Here is a 20,624-nt window from a genome sequence, read left to right on the forward strand (position 1 = left end):
TACCTGTCACTGTCTAGCTGAGTATTCCCTCTGCCCACAATTCTCCTCCTCTGCAATGGATCAAATGTTTGTGCCCCCCACCCCCCAGTTCACATGCTGAAATCCTAATCCCCAATGTGATGGTATTAGAAGGTGGTGCCTTTGGTAGGTAATTAGCTCGTGAGGGCAGAGCACCTGAGTGGAATTAGCGGCCTTATAGAAGAGACCTTAGAGAGCCCTCTACCCACCTTCTACCATGTGAGGACACAGTGAAAAGATGGCCATCTTTGAACCAAGAATCAGCTTCTCAATAGACATCAAATGCTCCAGTACTTTGATCTTGGGATTCCCAGCTTCCAGAGTTGTGATAAGTAAATTTCTGTTGTTTATAAGGCACTCAGTCTATAAGAAGGACTCCGTCAGAAAGGGAGGACACTGGTTCTCCTTCAGGGCTAGTCACCCTCTCTTTTTCCTCTAATAAATTTCCCTTTTCTTGCCTGAATGCCTGGCTCTCTCTCTTTTTCTCAGCACCCTTACATTCTGGTGCTGAAACCCCAGAGGGAAGATCCACTGCAACTGGGTGGTCCCCTCCGCTGGACCCTGCCGAGAAACTGCGACAAGCTCCGGGACGGGACTTCCCACTTGCCTTGCTGGACTGACATCCACACGTCTGCCCACATTTCATCCATTGGTCACAGCGGTAAGTGAAATCCCATTCCCTTGGATCCTCTTTCTCTCTCTCGCCTCGTTTCCAAGTCCTAGCATGAGGCGGGAGGATCCCCACTGCCCTTGGGCCCTCAGCGTTCGTCTGACTTTGAAATAGGGGACACCCATTTCAAAGCAGGCTATTATTAGTCTTTGAGAAAGTCCTGAGAATGGGGATGCCTTTTCTCTCAGACCTTTCTCCTCACTTTATCTCACCCTTATCTACCCTTCCTATTTGGCCGCAATGGGAAATTCTCAGTCCCAGCCCTCAAAATCTACTCCTCTAGGATGCCTTCTCCGAAACCTAAAAGCCTTGGGCTTCTAAGGGGAGATGAGGCCAAAAAGACTTATTTACTCTTCTAACACTGTCTGGCCACAATACAAACTTGATAAAAGGTCCCAATGGCCAGAAAATGGAACTCTCAATTACAATACTCTACGGGACCTCGATAACTTCTGCTGCTGCAATAGCAAGCGGTTAGAAATCCCTTGTGTTCAGGTTTTCTTCGCTCTCTGCTCTTGACCCTCTCTCTGTGAATCCTGTTCTACTTCTCAAATACTCTTAGCCTACTCTGGGCCACATCCTTCTGATATAATGTCTCCCAGGTCCCTGTTCAGACTTTTCTTCTTCCTTCAACTCTTCTGACCACAGCCCATCCCCTAATGCCCCCAATTCCCTTGCAGCCGCTCCAGATCCAGTTCCACAACCTCCACCTTATGTCCCCTCCTCCCTCCCTCCTCACAAGCGCAGGCCTCCACCACCACTGCAGCTCCTAACCCCGCTCCCCAGCCTGTGCCTGATATAAGCTCTGAGACCTCAGCCCCATTCTCTACCCTGAGGGTCCCAAGGCTTTATCCTGACCTCTCTAGATCCCCTCCCCATGCCCCATCCGGAACAACTTTAAAACAGGAAACTTCACCACAGGACCCCGCTCCTTCCCCTGCCCCACTCCTCTCTTTAGGGGAAGTAGCTGGAGCAGAAGGCATTGTTGGAGTTCATGTCCCATTCTCCAATCTCCCGAGTTTTCCTTTGAACGCAGTCCTACTCTCAACCCTGCCACACTCATCCCTAATTCTTCTAAGCCAGCCATTCATATTTGCAAAAAGGCAGAAGAAGGCCCTCAAACCCCTCAACAAGACCTTTTAAGTTTAGACTTTAAGATTTTCAATAACTGGGAAGAATAGGCAAAGCGAGAGAAGGTCCAATGAGATCAGGCCAAATACCACCTTTTAGCCACTGCCCTACATGGCTCCAAGCCTACATCAACCAACAAAGAAATGAAGCCACTTGGGCCCTGGGCCCACTCATGCCTCAAGCCAAGGCCCCCTACAGGTCCATGTCCCACTGTGGCATAAAGGGACATTGGAAGGTGGACATAACAACCTTCTTATCATTGAGACACCATGTGGATCCTATCAGTTATATCAGCCTGGTTGGGGCAGGTCCTGTAAGGAGAACCCTTAGCACATGGTCACCCCCACAGATTTAATATGTGAGTCCTTGTCTCCACTGGAAGCCTCTTGTTACAGAGTGTTTGGCAATGCAACCAAGATCTCAGCTAACTTCCCTAGCTGACCCCAAGCCCACAGCAGCCTATGAATTTCCCCAGGCTGAGCTTAGTTCCAGGGGAAGCTGAAGATGATCTCTGCCTTCTCCTGATTCACACTGCTATTTCATCAGGGTCCTTCATGCTCCAAAGGCAACAGAGGGCTCTGCATAGCCTGTTGTTTTAGCAAACTCTTGAAATGGCACATCCCTTTCTTACTTATTTGCTCATAGCTGCAAAACTAAAAATGAAGGTTTAGAATATGGTTCCCATGTTTAGACACATGGTCAGAATAAATCTATCCACTCAAATGCTTTTTCTTCCCCTGTCCTGACCTTCTTTCTCTTCACAGTCATGTTGCACAGTAAGCTTCTATGCTCACTTTCTTCACTCCATCTCCTCACATTCACTCTTTGTTGTAATCTGACTCCATTCCCTGAAAGTCCTCTCAGTAAAGTCATCATTTATCCTCACATTGTTAAATTTTGTAACAGTTTGCACGCCAGCCTCCTTTGACCTCACTGTGGCATTTGACACTGCTGTCCTCTCCCTTCTGAAAATGCGCCTTTAGTGTTAGTGACACCATGCATGCCTAGCTATTCACCTCCTTCTCTGATCATATTTCAGTTTCTTGAAAAGTAGGCTCTTCCAGTGATTGCCTCAGTGATGCTGCCACCACCGCTTTAGAGCCGGATTTTCTGTCCTGTGCTCCTCGGTCCACATATGTTCTCAATGGCCACCATGTTTAAGTCTCCACTCTCTTTCAATGACAGCTTAAGACCCAGTGTCTCCATCTCCTTATACTCAGCTCCGACATCACTGCTGGGCTCTGGACTCACAGCATCTGCTCTGGGTTTGACAATTCTAACTAAATGTTGTCTACTCATTTCCTATACAATATGAATTAAATCCTCTTACTCCCTTCTGCATTCCCCTCACTGAAGGCCTAATCATTTCCCTAATGACCTAGTAACCCCCTCATTCTATCTATCCCTTCTATCTCCATCTCCTAAGAGTTGGGTTTTACTTTCTAAATATATGTCAGGGCTCTTTTTCCTGCTTGCCAATCACGCTGCATGATCTTAGGCCCTCACTACTACTTTTTGCCTGGAGTACTGCTCTCTCTAGGTTGTACATACCCTTTCATCTACCCAGTCTCCAGAGTGATTTTTCTAGAGCTATAAATCTGTTCGTGTCAGGTCACTTTCCTGCTTCAAACCCTTCAGGCTCCCATCATTTTCAGAATAGAGGCCAAACTTCTCAGACTGGCACACAAGGCCCATCAAGATCCAATGGTGAGAAGTTCACACTCAGCATCACACTTACTAGCAGTGGAAATGTAGACAATAACTTAACTTTTCCACACCTTGGTTTCCTCCATCTGAAAACATACATGATAGCACTTATGAGATAAGTGTTTATGAGATTGCTGGGAGGATTGAATGAGGAGACATGTAAAGCAGGTATGGTAGTGCCTAGCACATCCCAAGTATCTCCTGTCTGATAGTAGCTGACTTTTTTTTTAGCTGACTGAGGGTGTTAGTCTAGTTGCTCAGTCATGACTGACTCTTTGTGACCCCATGGACTATAGCCCACCAGGCTCCTCTGTCCATGAAATTCTCCAGGCAAGAATACTGGAATGGGTAGTCATTCCCTTCACCAGGGGATCTTCCTGACCCAGGGATCAAACCTGGGTCTCCTGCATTGCAGGTGGATATCATCTGAGCCACCCAGGACGCCTGTCTTTATGACCATCCTTCTAATCCTTCTCTTTCCTTCCCTTTTGTTGTACTGTTCTACTTCACATTTCTGAAAACAGACTGTGGTTTCACTTTTCTGAGCTTTTTTTTTTTTACCTTGTTGCTGCCTTCGTCTGTAATGCCTTTCTCCCACTCTCCATCTAGCTAACACACACTTTAAAAATCTCTTCTCATGTCACTTCTTCCAGGAAACCTTCCTTGACCTTTCCACTTCAGTCTGATTTAGCTTCTCCTAGACTTTTGTAGCTCTTTTTAAAATTAAGTAAATGAATATTTATTTTTGGTTGTGCTGGGTCTTCACTGATGCGTGCAGGTTTTCTCTAGTTGCGGCAAGTAGCGGCTACTCTTCCTTGCAGTGTGCAGGTTTCTCACTGGGGTGGCTTTTCTTGTTGCAGAGCACAGGCTCGAAGCACACAGGCTTCAGTAGTTGTGGCACATGGACTTAGTTGCTCAGCAGCATGTAGAATCTTCAGGGACCAGAGATTGAACCCATGTCGCCTGTACTGGCAGGTGGATTCTTATCCACTGTACTACCGGGGAAGTCCTTTAGTTCTTTTTAGAAACATTTATCCCAGCACTCAATACTCTGCATGAGACTCGGTTACATGTCTGCCTCCTGTACAAAACTGTGGTTGCTTAAAATAAGATACAACTCTAAGTCCTCGGTTCTAAGAGTAAGGCTTGACACCACTCAAGTAGTTCAATAAATGACTGTTGGGTGAATTAAAATACTAATCATTTCCTTTTATCAGATGCTCAGAGATTCTGGACCACTTTTGCTTCAGAAAAGCACCTTATTCCAAAATTGTTTTTATCTTATTCCTTCCTCTACTAAAAAAATCACAACTTTTAAGCAGCACTATTAGCTTACTGTCAGTGGAGAAACTGAACTAATCAACTGGTAATTAATTACAGTTCAATATACTTCTAAAGGGTATCTGTATTTTCAAAGTAGTTAATTAAGGCAACAGGAAGGTTTTTAATGATGGTATTTAAAGAAGTATAGAAGAAGTAAGGGAGTATATGATAAGGTGGAGAAGATAAATTTTACAGGGGAATTGCTTAGTATTCTATAAATAACATCAAATGAGTGTTCAGCCTCCATAGGTAAGTAAGGCTTAGGGCTACTGATGGGGGCGTTTGGCTAGGAAAGCATCAAGAAAGTTTTCATAATTAAGCTAACTGCTGAGATACTTGAGTGACATCAGTAATGAAACAGCCCAGTATGACCACGTGTGCATGTGCACGCTCAGTTGCTTCAGCTGTTTCCGACACTGAGAACCTATGGACTATATGTAGCCCACGAGGCTTTTCTTTCCATGGGATTCTCCAGGCAAGAATACTGGAGTGGGTCACCAGGCCCTCCTCCAGGGGATCTTCCCAACCCAAGGATAGAACCTGGGGCTCCTGTGTTGCAGGTGGATTGTTTACTCACTGAGCCACCTGGTTAACCCAAATATGACCATATAAAGGAATAAAATCTTGAAAGATGCTAGAACAAGCTAAGTGGGAAAAAAAACAGATTTAAAATGCCATACATACATTATTTAATTCTATTTATATGAAATGCTCTGAATAGGCAAATCCATAGAGACAGAAAATAGACTAGTGGTTGCCAGGGGCTGTTGGAATGGGGAGTGACTTCTAATGACTACAGTTTTTTGGGGGGACTGATAAATTGGTTCTGAAATAGTGGTGATAGTGGTACAAGGTTGTGACTACGCTAAAAGCTGGGTCAATTTTATGGCATGTGAATTCTATTTCAGTAAAAATACATAAGAAAACAAACAATATACCAGAAAAATTATCCACAGAAAAAACAGCATTAGTTATTTATCATTAGTATTAGAAGGTCCAGAAATAAAATCGCAGTTTCTAAATATAAAGCATCATGTAGCCAGCCATTTTAATAGCTTATATAAAGAATTTTTACATAAAATTCTTCTGCTATATTTTATAAATATATAAATTTCCTAGAAATCTTCTGCTATATTTTAACCATTCATTTATAGACTCTAAAAACTACAATTGTCAGGTATTTGGTGTTTATTTCTGCTTTAATCTTTCAAATAAAAAATATTTCTCTTAGTTTATACTGCTCTCAACTTAGTTCTTTAACTAAAATAAAAACCTATTTTAAGTTAAATTTAAATGATCCTTTTGAACATTAAGATAGGCATTTTAAACTGTTTATTGTGATGCCAAACACATGCTGCAATTAATAACATTTTATGCTTCTTATTTTTCATAGTGATGTAATTCTTTACTATAGCTTTGTTTTCTTCATCATGCATCTTGCCACTTGATATACTGATTCACCTGTTACCGGCTCCACATATATATCAGTTAAGTCCATGAGAGTAGAGAACTCCTAGGGCTTACGCACTAAGGCTAGACCCTTAGTGCCTGAAACAACCAGGCTTTCACTATTTACTGCCTGAACAAATGAAGTAGGTCATTGCCAGGTACAGAGAAGATGTTTCAATGAACATTTGCAAAAAACTTTTTGATTTACTCTAATTTGGTTTTGCACACTGAGAAATACAGGCTGATGTGGGACTTACCTTCTCTCTTAAGTGAATCCTGAGGCCAAAACTCAAGAACCCTGCTTTCCTTTATTTCCACAGCTGAGTTTCTGTGATTATAACTTCAGTGATGATAGAATGAATTTTGTCTAGGATCTTAAGATATTGTCTTATTTACTGTTGCCCACGAATATTAATAAAATATAGGCATGCCATTACCTCAGGTTCAAGAATCATTTCTACAGTAACAGAAAAACAGAACATCTGAAAGAACCATATGCACGACAATTGTTGCTGCCTCCCAGAAAGATGTGACCAAGGCTCTGTAACACCCTAACAGCACAGTTTGTAAATTGCCTAGTTAAGTCTGGACTCAAACTGTGTTACCCACTTTTAAACTGTTGTTAAATTTCTTAATACTTTAGAGTTGCTAGGGTGAACCCATTTACTGTGACAAAAGGATTACCTTTAAGTTGGTCTTTTACTTTAAGTAAGTGATATTTCTTCTTTAATGATTCTAACAAAAGAGGACTATAGTTTACTACCTATGAATGAGAAAACAGATGATCAGAGACATATTGGATTCTCAGAAGAGACCGTGAGCACATGTACACTGTAGCCCACAACAGATATTGGGAGATATTGTATAAAGAAATCACTTGGATGATGGGCCCTTAGACACCAATCTCAGATTATGAGTACATATTCATAAGTAGATCCAAGCACTTAATAAAATTAAATTTGATAATTTGAAAATTTTCTCTCCTAATTTACATATGTAAATGTTTACCTTTTAAAAATAATAATAATAATTTTGAAATCAGCACTTGTCAAAGGGTTGGCAATCAGGCAGTAGCTATGAAAGACTGATTTTTTTTAAATACCAAAAGGATATTTTTTCAAATTGCATTCATTTATGTTTACATATTTTTAAAAGATCCTTCTTCAACTTTTTTTAACTATTCTTTTTGGTAACAGAGTGCTAATGTTCTCCTCTCTGTTTTTGGTTTCTTTGTATAATATCCCATTACTGTATTCTTTAGTAAGTTCAGGTCTATGCCAGCATTCTCTAATTCGTCTTCATCTTTCATATTTCATTCTTCAGAGATCTCTTGAGATTTTTGGCATCTATGCTCCACTTGGTTTTGCTTTAGAATTTTTAACTGGTTGTCCAGTCCCAAAAGACCCATCAAGTTTCACATATCTTTACTGACAAATAGACATTGGATTTCTCATTGATTTCACTGAGAAATCAATCCCTAAAGGCAGCACATTACTTTCACTGAAAAAGGCACAGTTAAGCGATATGCAAAAGGCATTTCTGAATTATAAGATGAGCCCTAAAACTGACATTGGGTCAGCACTCTTTGTAGAAAAGATTTCACTTTATTTTCAAAGTGAAACTATTCTATTTCCTACAGTGACATCAGAGATATAGGTTTGCTGTTATTGACATAGAGTTTCCTGCCTGAGTCAAAACAGTTAATTCCTTCCTGCAGGAAGGCTTCTAGGAAATGAGCTTATTCTGTACTCTGTGGACAGAGAACAGGTTATCTTTGGAGGCACTATAATTACTTCCTTGGAGGCCCTTTGGTTATATCTCCCTAAAAACTATCAGGGAACATATAGGCAACTGCAAAATAATCTTTCCTTTTTGGAAACATCTCCATTCTCTTATCTCCATACCTCTCTGGGCCTTCTGAAACAAACTTTCTTCCCTCTCCAACTTCTCCACTGTGACTTCTAGAAACATTATAGGATATTCATTTTATTTCTTTGCTTTAATTAAAAGTTCCTTTCCTCTGTGGAGGCATTGCTTCTCTTGAAATGGATTCAAGTGGAAGTTGGCTATTTTCCCAAAGACTAAGTTGTCACAGGATTTAAAAGTGGATTTGTTTTTAGCTCCATGTTTCCTATTCTGAATCATTGTTGCTTACCCTAACATAAAAACTTCCCATCCAGTCATATCATCTGTTTTAAAAAAAAAAAAAACACTTGTTTAGTTATTTGGCTGCACCAGGTCTTAGTTGCAGCACATGGGATCTTTGGTCTTCAGTTGCGATATATGGGATCTAGTTCCTTGCATTGGGAGTATGGAGCCTTTGTGAGTGGACCAGGGAAATCCCTCACCTTCTAACAACTGCCACCTTAATTTCCAAAATCTCCTCTCTAACCAAGTCCCAGCCTAGTTAACTCTTTGAGCTCCAGATCTGATGTAGATAACTGCCTATCTATAGCTCCACTTGGATATTCCACAGTCACTTCCAACTTAGCAAAATGTGAAAATTATCAAACCTCTAAGTATGAACCACCACAGAACCTGACCAGATTCTATTTCTTGGATATGTTATGGTTACGAAAGACACTATTAGTTCAATCAAGAATCCTGTGAGTGACCTTGAATCCTCCCCCTCCTTTATTTCTTCCCCACCTCATCCATCCTTATTCAATAAGCCATCAAGTCTTGTAATTCTACCACAACATATGTACATATGCATTTAAGTCTCCATATAACAAGATCACACAGTCTTTCTACTCTTTCTAATATAGCATTAGACCTGTTCATAGTCTCCTAACTGATTTGTCTACTTCTAGGCTTGCATTTTCCAATTCATCTCCTCACTGCTGTCAAACTGATTTTCTAAAATGTGTATCTGAGAATGCTTATTCCATGGGTGGGGGGAAGCCAATGGTTCTCAATTGAAATCAGGAATAAAATTCACACTCTTCAACAAGATATAGAGGCTCTTCATAGCCTCAGTTCTTCATCCTTCTTCAGTTTCATCTCTTAAGCATCTCTCAGACACCTTCTTCTCAGTATGTTCTAGCTACATGTAGGCCATCAAACATGCCATATCCTCTCAAAACAACTGTTTTCTGTGTATGTTCAGCAGTGGCCAACTCTTTGCAACCCCATGGACTGCAGTGACTTCATCCAAGTTCTTTCATCACATGGATGATATCTATTCTTTCTTTAAGACTCAGTTCAGTTATTTTTTCTTTAACAAGACTTTATACCTTTCTTCACCTTGGTCTGACTAGGTCTGTTTATTTATGTTCCCTTCATACCACTTCTTATCATTGTTTTATAATTATTTATATTCTGTCTCCTCCATTAGACGTGAGCTCCTTGATGCAAAGAGCTAAGTTATTTACCTTTGAATCTTTAACTCCTAGCATACTGCCCTGTATACTCTGGGAGCTCAATAAACATAAAAGAATCAATTTCAAACAATACTATTGACCACTGCTTATAACCCAGTATTACTACATAAGAAGCTTAGACAGATCCATGATAAGAAATCAAGAAAAGCCAGAAGCTACTTGAAATGTTATAATCTTCATCAATTTTACCTCACAGAGGGCAACTCCTCATATTATAAATCTTGGCTTTACTCCCAGAATCCAATAGATGACACAAAAAAAGCTATTCTTACATTTTGAGTTCTTCATCCTTAATTTACATTAGATTAAGGACTAGGATGTTGTCTTTATCAAATTCAGTAACATAAATATGTATGTACACACATACACTTCAATAGCATAGATATCTTTTTGAAATTAACCAAGTGCGTTTATAAAGTTGGAAGTAAATCATTCTGTGCTCTTTTTCAATTTTCTAGTCTTACCTTAAGTCTAGAATAATACTTCCTCAAAAAAAAAAAAGGAAACTTATGAGAATCCTCTGTTTTGTGATAGCCTTACTAGTGAATTCTGTCACTTTTACTACAATGCTTAATTAAACCTGTCATATTAATTAAGATATAGCTATGACTGATGCTGTAAATGTCTAATCTAATGATAAGTTCATAAGATGGAAGTTTCTTTCTTTTGCACTTAACAGTCCAAGCTGGACTGTTTCATGAACAACGGAAGTAGCTCTGTTTCACAACGTCATCAGAGGATCAGGCTTCTTATTGTTTCTCTCTGACTAGCATGTCACCTTGCCTTCATCTGCATGCTTTAAGACAGCTTGCTAACAGACCCACTAACCACTGTAGAGGGGAGAGGGGACATGCCATTAAAGGCATGTCTTTTTTTTTTTTTCATTTATTTTTATTAGTTGGAGGCTAATTACTTTACAATATTGTAGTGGGTTTTCTCATACATTGACATGAATCAGCCATGGAGTTACATGTATTCCCCATCCCGATCCCCCCTCCCACCTCCCTCTCTACCCGATCCCTCTGGGTCTTCCCAGTGCACCAGGCCCGAGCACTTGTCTCATGCATCCCACCTGGGCTGGTGATCTGTTTCACCCTAGATAATATACATGTTTCGATGCTGTTCTCTTGAAACATCCCACCCCCGCCTTCTCCCACAGAGTCCAAAAGTCTGTTCTGTACATCTGTGTCTCTTTTTCTGTTTTGCATATAGGGTTATCATTACCATCTTTCTAAATTCCATATATATGTGTTAGTATGCTGTAATGTTCTTTATCTTTCTGGCTTACTTCGCTCTGTATAGTGGGCTCCAGTTTCATCCATCTCATTAGAACTGATTCAAATGAATTCTTTTTAACGGTTGAGTAATATTCCATGGTGTATATGTACCACAGCTTCCTTATCCATTAGTCTGCTGATGGGCATCTAGGTTGCTTCCATGTCCTGGCTATTATAAACAGTGCTGCGATGAACATTGGGGTGCATGTGTCTCTTTCAGATCTGGTTTCCTCGGTGTGTATGCCCAGAAGAGGGATTGCTGGGTCATATGGCAGTTCTATTTCCAGTTTTTTAAGGAATCTCCACACTGTTTTCCATAGCGGCTGTACTAGTTTGCATTCCCACCAACAGTGTATGAGGGTTCCCTTTTCTCCACACCCTCTCCAACATTTATTGCTTGTAGACTTTTAGATAGAAGCCATCCTGACTGGCATGTAATGGTACCTCATTGTGGTTTTGATTTGCATTTCTCTGATAATGAGTAATGTTGAGCATCTTTTCATGTGTTTGTTAGCCATAAAGGCATGTCTTAGAAGTTAAACACCTCACTTCTGCTCACATTTAACTGACTAATGGTCTCTTGGCATAGTAATTGCAAAGAAGCTAAGAAGTACAACCTTTAGTGCAGGAACCTAGGAACCTACCTAAAATTGAGGTTCTATTAATAAAAAGAGAGACTGACATAATACTAAAACATAAACTCTTTGAGAACTGAGATTGTACATTTTTGCATTTGTAGATGCCTTTGTGTTTCTTCTGTTATTTTAATGACCTTTTACATACTTAAGAAAAGAACTTGGGTGCATTCTATCTCATCTTCCATTTTCGTCAAGGCATGTATCATATAAGGGATAATGGGACTCTATCAAGAGAAAGGAACTCAGATCACAAAGTTCAACACTTCACAGACTGTCTTGGCCCTGCACTCAAACGTTCTAGAACTAAAGATGAGGTTTTCTGACTATTTTTAACCTCTTAGAACTGGAGAGCAGGAACTTCAAGGAAACAACAACAAAAAAGAGGCTTTCGTTTAACTTCCTACAAGGTTTATAATAGGAATATAATGGATATTTTCAGAAAACAGAATGGAAGAATCTTACTGAAAAAAATCATGACAGGTAATTTCATAAAAATTTTGCTCCTAAACCCATGCTCTTACTATATTATACTTATATGTCAGGCTATTCTGAGAACCTTCTTTTCATTTTTCAAATAATTCAAATAGTAATGTGTTTCCATAGGTAATTTACATAAAATTATTTTTAGAAATCATGATCAATTGCAATCTGTCACCTGATTATCTATGGTTTAATTCCTCTGGAAGCAATTAAGTCTGTCTGGACTCTAGCTATGATGATCTCTAATTCTGTAGAGCTCTTACTTGTTCTTGTTCATTTACTTGTTCATTTAGAATGACCTTCTGTGTCTTTTCATCTGTGGGCATTTTCTAAAGTTAAATGGTTTGGATTCAAAAGCTCACAGATACATAGTGCTTGAATGTCTATCAAACATGTAAGAAGAAGGGAGGATATAAGTTGATGTAAGAAACATTAACAAGAAGTGCTCTCAAACACATTACCAAGGTTGCTTTCTTTGACTTCTACTTTCATATCTCATGATTCAAAACCTTGGGGAGCTGTCCCTGGAATACTTTTTACTCTTAATCATAGAGAGCTAGACCCAACACATCAGACAGTATTAGATGTTTTAAAAAATAAAACAACAAGTAGTCTCAGAAAAGCAGCATCATCACATATTTGAAGATATATATGTATATATATACATATATATATATGTTCTTTTTTCTATTCTAAGACTATAAGACTATTAAGTGATTTTTAAATTTTTTTTCATTTATTTTTATTAGTTGGAGGCTAATTACTTCACAACATTGCAGTGGGTTTTGTCATACGTTGACATGAATCAGCCATGGAGTTACATGTATTCCCCATCCTGATCCCCCCTCCCACCTACCTCTCCTACCCGATTCCCTCTGGGTCTTCCCAGTGCACCAGGCCCGAGCACTTGTCTCATGCATCCCACCTGGGCTGGTGATCTGTTTCACCCTAGATAATATACATGTTTCGATGCTGTTCTCTCGAAACATCCCACCCCCGCCTTCTCCCACAGAGTCCAAAAGTCTGTTCTGTACATCTGTGTCTCTTTTTCTGTTTTGCATATAGGGTTATCGTTACCATCTTTCTAAATTCCATATATATGTGTTAGTATGCTGTAATGTTCTTTATCTTTCTGGCTTGCTTCACTCTGTATAGTGGGCTCCAGTTTCATCCATCTCATTAGAACTGATTCAAATGAATTCTTTTTAAAGGTTGAGTAATATTCCATGGTGTATATGTACCACAGCTTCCTTATCCATTAGTCTGCTGATGGGCATCTAGGTTGCTTCCATGTCCTGGCTATTATAAACAGTGCTGCGATGAACATTGGGGTGCACGTGTCTCTTTCAGATCTGGTTTCCTCGGTGTGTATGCCCAGAAGTGGGATTGCGGGTCATATGGCAGTTCTATTTCCAGTTTTTTAAGGAATCTCCACACTGTTTTCCATAGCGGCTGTACTAGTTTGCATTCCCACCAACAGTGTAAGAGGGTTCCCTTTTCTCCACACCCTCTCCAACATTTATTGCTTGTAGACTTTTAGATAGCAGCCATCCTGACTGGCATGTAATGGTACCTCATTGTGGTTTTGATTTGCATTTCTCTGATAATGAGTGATGTTGAGCATCTTTTCATGTGTTCGTTAGCCATCTGTATGTCTTCTTTGGAGAAATGTCTGTTTAGTTCTTTGGCCCATTTTTGGATTGGGTCATTTATTTTTCTGGAATTGAGCTTCAGGAGTTGCTTGTATATTTTTGAGGTTAATCCTTTGTCTGTTTCTTCATTTGCTATTATTTTCTCCCAATCTGAGGGCTGTCTTTTCACCTTACTTATAGTTTCCTTTGTTGTGCAAAACCTTTTAAGTTTCATTAGGTCCCATTTGTTTATTTTTGCTTTTGTTTCTAACATTCTGGGATGTGGGTCATAGAGGATCCTACTGTGATTTATGTCGGACAGTGTTTTGCCTATGTTCTCCTCTAGGAGTTTTATAGTTTCTGGTCTTACATTTAGATCTTTAATCCATTTTGAGTTTACTTTTGTGTATGGTCTTAGAAAGTGTTCTAGTTTCATTCTTTTACAGGTGGTTGACCAGTTTTCCCAGCACCACTTGTTAAAGAGGTTGTCTTTTTTCCATTGTATATCCTTGCCTCCTTTGTCGAAGATAAGGTGTCCATAGGTTCATGGATTTATCTCTGGACTTTCTATTCTGTTCCATTGATCTATATTTCTGTCTTTGTGGCAATACCATACTGTCTTGATGACTGTGGCTTTGTAGTAGAGCCTGAAGTCAGGCAGGTTGATTCCTCCAGTTCCATTCTTCTTTCTCAAGATTACTTTAGCTATTCAAGGTTTTTTTGTATTTCCATACAAATTGTGAAATTATTTGTTCTAGTTCTGTGAAAAATACCGTTGGTAGCTTGATAGGGATTGCATTGAATCTATAGATTGCTTTGGGTAGAATAGCCATTTTGACAATATTGATTCTTCCAATCCATGAACACCGTAGGTTTCTCCATCTTTTTGTGTCCTCTTTGATTTCTTTCATCAGTGTTTTATAGTTTTCTATGTTTAGGTCTTTTGTTTCTTTAGGTACATATACTCCTAAGTATTTTATTCTTTTTGTTGCAATGGTGAATGGTATTGTTTCCTTAATTTCTCTTTCTGTTTTTTCATTGTTAGTGTATAGGAATGCAAGGGATTTCTGTATGTCAATTTTATATCCTGCAACTTCACTATATTCATTGATTAGCTGTAGTAATTTTCTGGTAGAGTCTTTAGGGTTTTCTATGTAGAGGATCATGTCATCTGCAAACAGAGAGTTTCACTTCTTCTTTTCCTATCTGGATTCCTTTTACTTCTTTTTCTGCTCTGATTGCTGTGGCCAACACTTCCAAAACTATGTTGAATAGTAGTGGTGAGAGTGGGCACCCTTGTCTTGTTCCTGATTTTAGGGGAAATGCTTTCAATTTTTCACCATTGAGGGTGATGCTTGCTGTGGGTTTGTCATATAAAGCTTTTATTATGTTGAGGTATGTCCTTCTATTTCTGCTTTCTGGAGAGTTTTAATCATAAGTGGATGTTGAATTTTGTCAAAGGCTTTTTCTGCATCTATTGAGATAATCATATGGTTTTTATCTTTCAATTTGTTAATGTGGTATATTACATTGATTGATTTGTGGATATTAAAGAATCCTTGCATTCCTGGGATAAAGCCCACTTGGTCATGGTGTATGATTTTTTTAATATGTTGTTGGATTCTGTTTGCTAGAATTTTGTTAAGGATTTTTGCATCTATGTTCATCAGTGATATTGGCCTGTAGTTTTCTTTTTTTGTGGCATCTTTGTCCGGTTTTGGAATTAGGGTGATGGTGGCCTCATAGAATGAGTTTGGAAATTTACCTTCCTCTGCAATTTTCCGGAAGAGTTTGAGTAAGATAGGTGTTAGCTCTTCTCTAAATTTTTGGTAGAATTCAGCTGTGAAGCCATCTGGTCCTGGGCTTTTGTTTGCTGGAAGATTTCTGATTACAGTTTCGATTTCCTTGCTTGTGATGGGTCTGTTAAGATCTTCTATTTCTTCCTGGTTCAGTTTTAGAAAGTTATACTTTTCTAAGAACTTGTCCATTTCTTCCAAGTTGTCCATTTTATTGGCATAGAGCTGCTGGTAGCAGTCTCTTATGATCCGTTGTATTTCAGTGTTGTCTGTTGTGATGTCTCCATTTTCATTTCTAATTTTGTTAATTTGGTTCTTCTCCCTTTGTTTCTTAATGAGTCTTGCTAATGGTTTGTCAATTTTGTTTATTTTTTCAAAAAACCAGCTTTTAGCTTTGTTGATTTTTTGCTATGGTCTCTAGTTTCTTTTGCATTTATTTCTGCCCTAATTTTTAAGATTTCTTTCCTTCTACTAACCCTGGGGTTCTTCATTTCTTCCTTCTCTAGTTGCTTTAGGTGTAGAGTTAGGTTATTTATTTGACTTTTTTCTTGTTTCTTGAGGTAGGCCTGTAATGCTATGAATCTTCCCCTTAGCACTGCTTTTACAGTGTCTCATAGGTTTTGGGTTGTTGTGTTTTCATTTTCATTCATTTCTATGCATATTTTGATCTTTTGATTTCTTCTATGATTTGTTGGTTATTCAGAAGTGTGTTGTTTAGCCTCCATATGTTTGAATTTTTAATAAATTTTTTTCCTGTAATTGAGATCTAATCCTACTGCACTGTGGTCAGAAAAGATGACTAGAATGATTTCAATTTTTTTGAATTTACCAAGACTAGATTTATGGCCCAGGATGTGATCTATTCTGGAGAAGGTTCCGTGTGCACTTGAGAAAAAGGTGAAGTTGATTGTTTTGGGGTGAAACGTCCTATAGATGTCCATTAGTTCTAGCTAGTCCATTGTGTCATTTAAAGTTTGTGTTTCCTTGTTAATTTTTCTGTTTAGTCGATCTATCCATAGTTGTGAGTGGGGTATTAAAGTCTCCCACTATTATTGTGTTACTATTAATTTCCTCTTTCATTTACATGGTTTTTAAAAATCACATAATTTTTTAATGTTATACTGGTCTGAGATCAGTATGTGTTTTTTATGTAAAATTTGAGACAAACTCAAAGAGATCACAGTCATATTTTTTATTAGAAGGGAAAAGTTCTAGACACTATATGAGGAAAAGAGTTTATCTTGTTTGCCAGTTGTTACTTCTTAAGCATACAAATTTTTAAGCCACAACATGAACAAAAGGACTCATGTAATCATGTCACTAGGTATTGAACATTCAGTTGTTCATTTGCTCACTTCACATGTTTCACTAGTGCCTACCAGAGCCACCAATGAAAGGGGAAGTGGCTCACAGGCAAGTGAGGACACAAACAATCACCACGCAGGTTCTGAGGGCTGCAGTGGAAGACAGTACTGAAGAAACTAATGAACTCCTGCTATTAATATGCTCTAGTCATTGTGGGAGATGCACCTCATAAAATTAACTCACTTATCCCTTATAGAAACTCCCTGAAAAAACATTATTAATCCCAAAGAAACTAACATTCAGAGGGCTGAAGTGATTTTCCTAAAGTCAGAAAACCAATATGCAATGGAGCCATGAATCCAAATCAGGCCTGTCTCACATTACAATTGTACTCTGTCCACTAAACTAGAGTCTCCCTCAGCTTTGTAAGGTGCCATGGGTGCCAAGACTTTAACCCTATCTGGGAAGACAGCAACTTTCACTAAGAAAGGACAGATGGAGTCAAGTCTTACAGGATAAGCATTGGTACTATAGGCAGATACAGTTGGGAAAGGCTTTCCAGAGACAACGGAAACAGCATGTGAAAGACACAGAGGCTTTTCAGAAACGTCAAGATTAGGAACTCCAAGTTTAGCAAAAGAAAGCCATTGTAGACACTAGAGGCAGGCTGCCTGGATTCAAATCCCAGCCGCTGTACTTCTTAGGTGTATAAATCAGTTAAGAGAAGACTTTAACTTCTCTTTCCTTACCTTTAAAGTATGGATAATAATAGGACCTACCTAATAAATTTCTTGAGGATTAACTGACATAATATAAGTAAATTATTTTACATAGTGCCTGGGACCCAGGGAGGGCTCCATGAATATTACACATTATTATTTGGAAATATTAATAGCTGGGATATAATGTACAAGGGAAACAGTGACAGGATACAAGTCTGGGTTGAAAAGTCAGGGCTTGATCATAAAATGCCTCTTATTTTACGTAACTAGGAACATCACTGAGGGATTTCAAGTGTGTGTTTATGTGTGTATGTGTTTTTTATAAAATTAGTTTCAGTTCATTTAAAAATATCTTTGTGACATCAGTGCAAAAACAGATCAGAAGTGAGATTTGAGTCAAGGAGACTGACTCTGATTACTGCAATAATCAAGGGAAGGTGCCATGAGGATTTGAACTTGAACTTAAGTAAGTAGTGATAAGAAATACTCAGGAATTAGTATCTATAAGGACCTGCTAAACAGTTAAGATGGCAGAGCTACACTAGAGGAGTTGGAGGTGCCAACTGCAGAGATAAGGAATGTCGGAGGAGAAGTATTCTTTGAAAAAGATGCTTATATAGTAAAGTCAAGTCTTACTAAAACAGTAAAAGAAATTAACTCATTCAGGCACAAAATGCAGGAACTATTCTGCTTGAAAGAGTGACCCAGAAACCCTTGCTTGAAGTTTAAAGTTAAAAATAAGGAAATTTATTGTTACTAACAAAGTCATTCATAGGAAAAAAAACACAACATTTTATAGGATAAAACTAATAACTAGTTTAATGTCATTCACGTTCAACTTTTATATACTATCCCCCAACACACACAAACACAATACTTTCAGGTTAGGTATAATTTCACAAAAAGAGAGAACACACAAAAAGGTTAGATTACATTTATGATTTTACTAGTAATGAAGGCAAAATTGGTTGGACACATCAAGCAGAAGCAGATGCTGCTTTCCCATCACAGACTTCTTTGGTTCCCAAAGTCCTCAAGTGGGCACGTAAATGCAGGTGACACAGTCAGAACAAGATAGTGCCAATGTATTTACTCTGGGCTTACCTGTATAAGAAGAACTTGTACCAACATTTTATATACTTCTATTTACAGGAACATATAAAAGCTTAGCTGTCCCAAGATTTGTTACCCTGACTCAGGATTAACAAAGCAATTCTCTTGGAGAAAGCCCATTTTGCCATAATTCTAAGTTATTTTCAGTGTTGAATAAGCACTAACTACCTGCAATCAAGTGGGCTGTAATACAGTTAGGGAATTTGATTGCATGCATTTATTTCTAAAACAAATCCTTTAATTTTCACACATTAAATCAAAATGCTAGTTGACATGAACAAAGACAAGTTTTTGGTGGGTATTAATATGTTTTGATATCTGGAACATTTACTGATTTCTCAATGTCCTGTGTACTAACTTTTTTTTGAACTACTAATTATCCTCTGGAAAAAAAATTTCCAAAGATAAAATAGTCAGAAAAAACAATATAAAATATTTATTTGAAAATTATTCATCAAGATGTTAACATAGATGAAATTTAATACTTCCTTCTAGATGTGAACATTTATCCAGTTCATAATTTCAATGAAAGGGCACATCTAAAGAAACTGTTTCATTCTTCAGCCACTAGGACTACACAAAGCAGTTTCAGCACCAGGGATAGAAATCTTCCCTGATAATACTGAATGCCATAATACAGACGAGTAAATGCTAGGTTTACATGATTAAGTATAAGCGCAGGCACAAGGGAAGCATTCTATAAATGTTTTGTTGTTGTTGTTCTTGCTATTATTCTTGCTATATGTGAAGCTGATGCAGTAAAAATAGTTATATTTCTCCTCAGTCACAGAAACCCATAGTATGTGGAAAATTGATGACCCTAATTAAATATTTCTTGTTTTATATGCATTAATTTAAAATCTAGCACAACAATGAACCACCATTTCTCAATATTAGCAAAATACAAGAAAGAAAAACAATAAAATCATGAATTAAAGTTCTTTAATCAAATTAAACTTCACTGTAAAAGTTAAAAAGAAAAAACTACAAAATTTTAAAGAAAAATTATCTTTGCAAACATAGTCATAGGATTCTTGTACATTATCATTTTTCGTAGAAATTTTAACCACTATATTTTTATTATATGCTTTGAAGAATAAAAAAATTAGTGAACTGCTGATGACCAACTGTAATATATTATTTCATATTATGTGCATTTCCAAATAAGCTGAAAAACAGACATTAAAATCTCTAGGAAGTCAAAATATATTTAGTAATTTATAGAAGTAACCAAAAAGTGTTAATGTCTACTCCAAGAATGACTGCAAATTCATGCATTAAAATTTTCTTATATTTCAATTTTTAAAATACAATTCTCCTGAAAATGTTAGCTAATTTGGAAAAAAAGCCATTCGTATGTGAATAGACATATTTGAATTAATAATCTTAATTAGAAACTAGGTAACCTGGGTTCTGCACAATTTTGGATATGGCCATTTGTTTATATACAAAAAACAAATATAAAAATATTTTGATGTCACCAATGTCCAATGTATTTTCAGAGGGTGGATCAATTTCTGTGTTACATATATGGTTATTAGACCAACTTACATTTTAACAGGCATCTAAGTGTGATGCTGGACCCAGATTACCTAGGTTTTTTTGTTCACTAGTGTTTCCTGACTCAACTGTTTGCCCAACTCTGGATTGCTTTCTGCCTCTATTCTTGAGGATTCATGGTTGCCTCAACTTTCCTTTTCAAGTGCGCCCCCACTGTGGCTTTTGATTCCTGACCATTTAATTCTGACTATTTACCAGCTCTTGGCGCTGAACTTGTTTCTCCTCAAACAAAACCAGTTTCCTGCTGAATACACACTCTTGACTCACTACTGCCTGTATTCCCAGAACTGAGAGAGTAGTCCTCATTTCGGATGTCTGTCAGAATTCATGCTATTGTTTTCACTGTAATACTCTGTACTTTTCAAAGCAGGATCACAATTTATCTCATTTGTGAGACTACAATAATCTCATTACATAACAA

General features: G+C 38.1%; 1 long non-coding RNA gene across 19 annotated transcripts in view; it reads right to left on the reverse strand.

Moving 5' to 3' along the window:
* Positions 1-20,624, reverse strand: part of LOC110127127 (uncharacterized) — a 603,755-nt gene that overhangs the window by 570,024 nt on the left and 13,107 nt on the right. The gene's annotated exons all lie outside the window — the stretch shown is intronic.

The sequence above is a fragment of the Odocoileus virginianus genome, chromosome 8, assembly GCF_023699985.2.
Source record: "Odocoileus virginianus isolate 20LAN1187 ecotype Illinois chromosome 8, Ovbor_1.2, whole genome shotgun sequence".
In the NCBI taxonomy this organism is placed as follows: domain Eukaryota; kingdom Metazoa; phylum Chordata; class Mammalia; order Artiodactyla; family Cervidae; genus Odocoileus; species Odocoileus virginianus.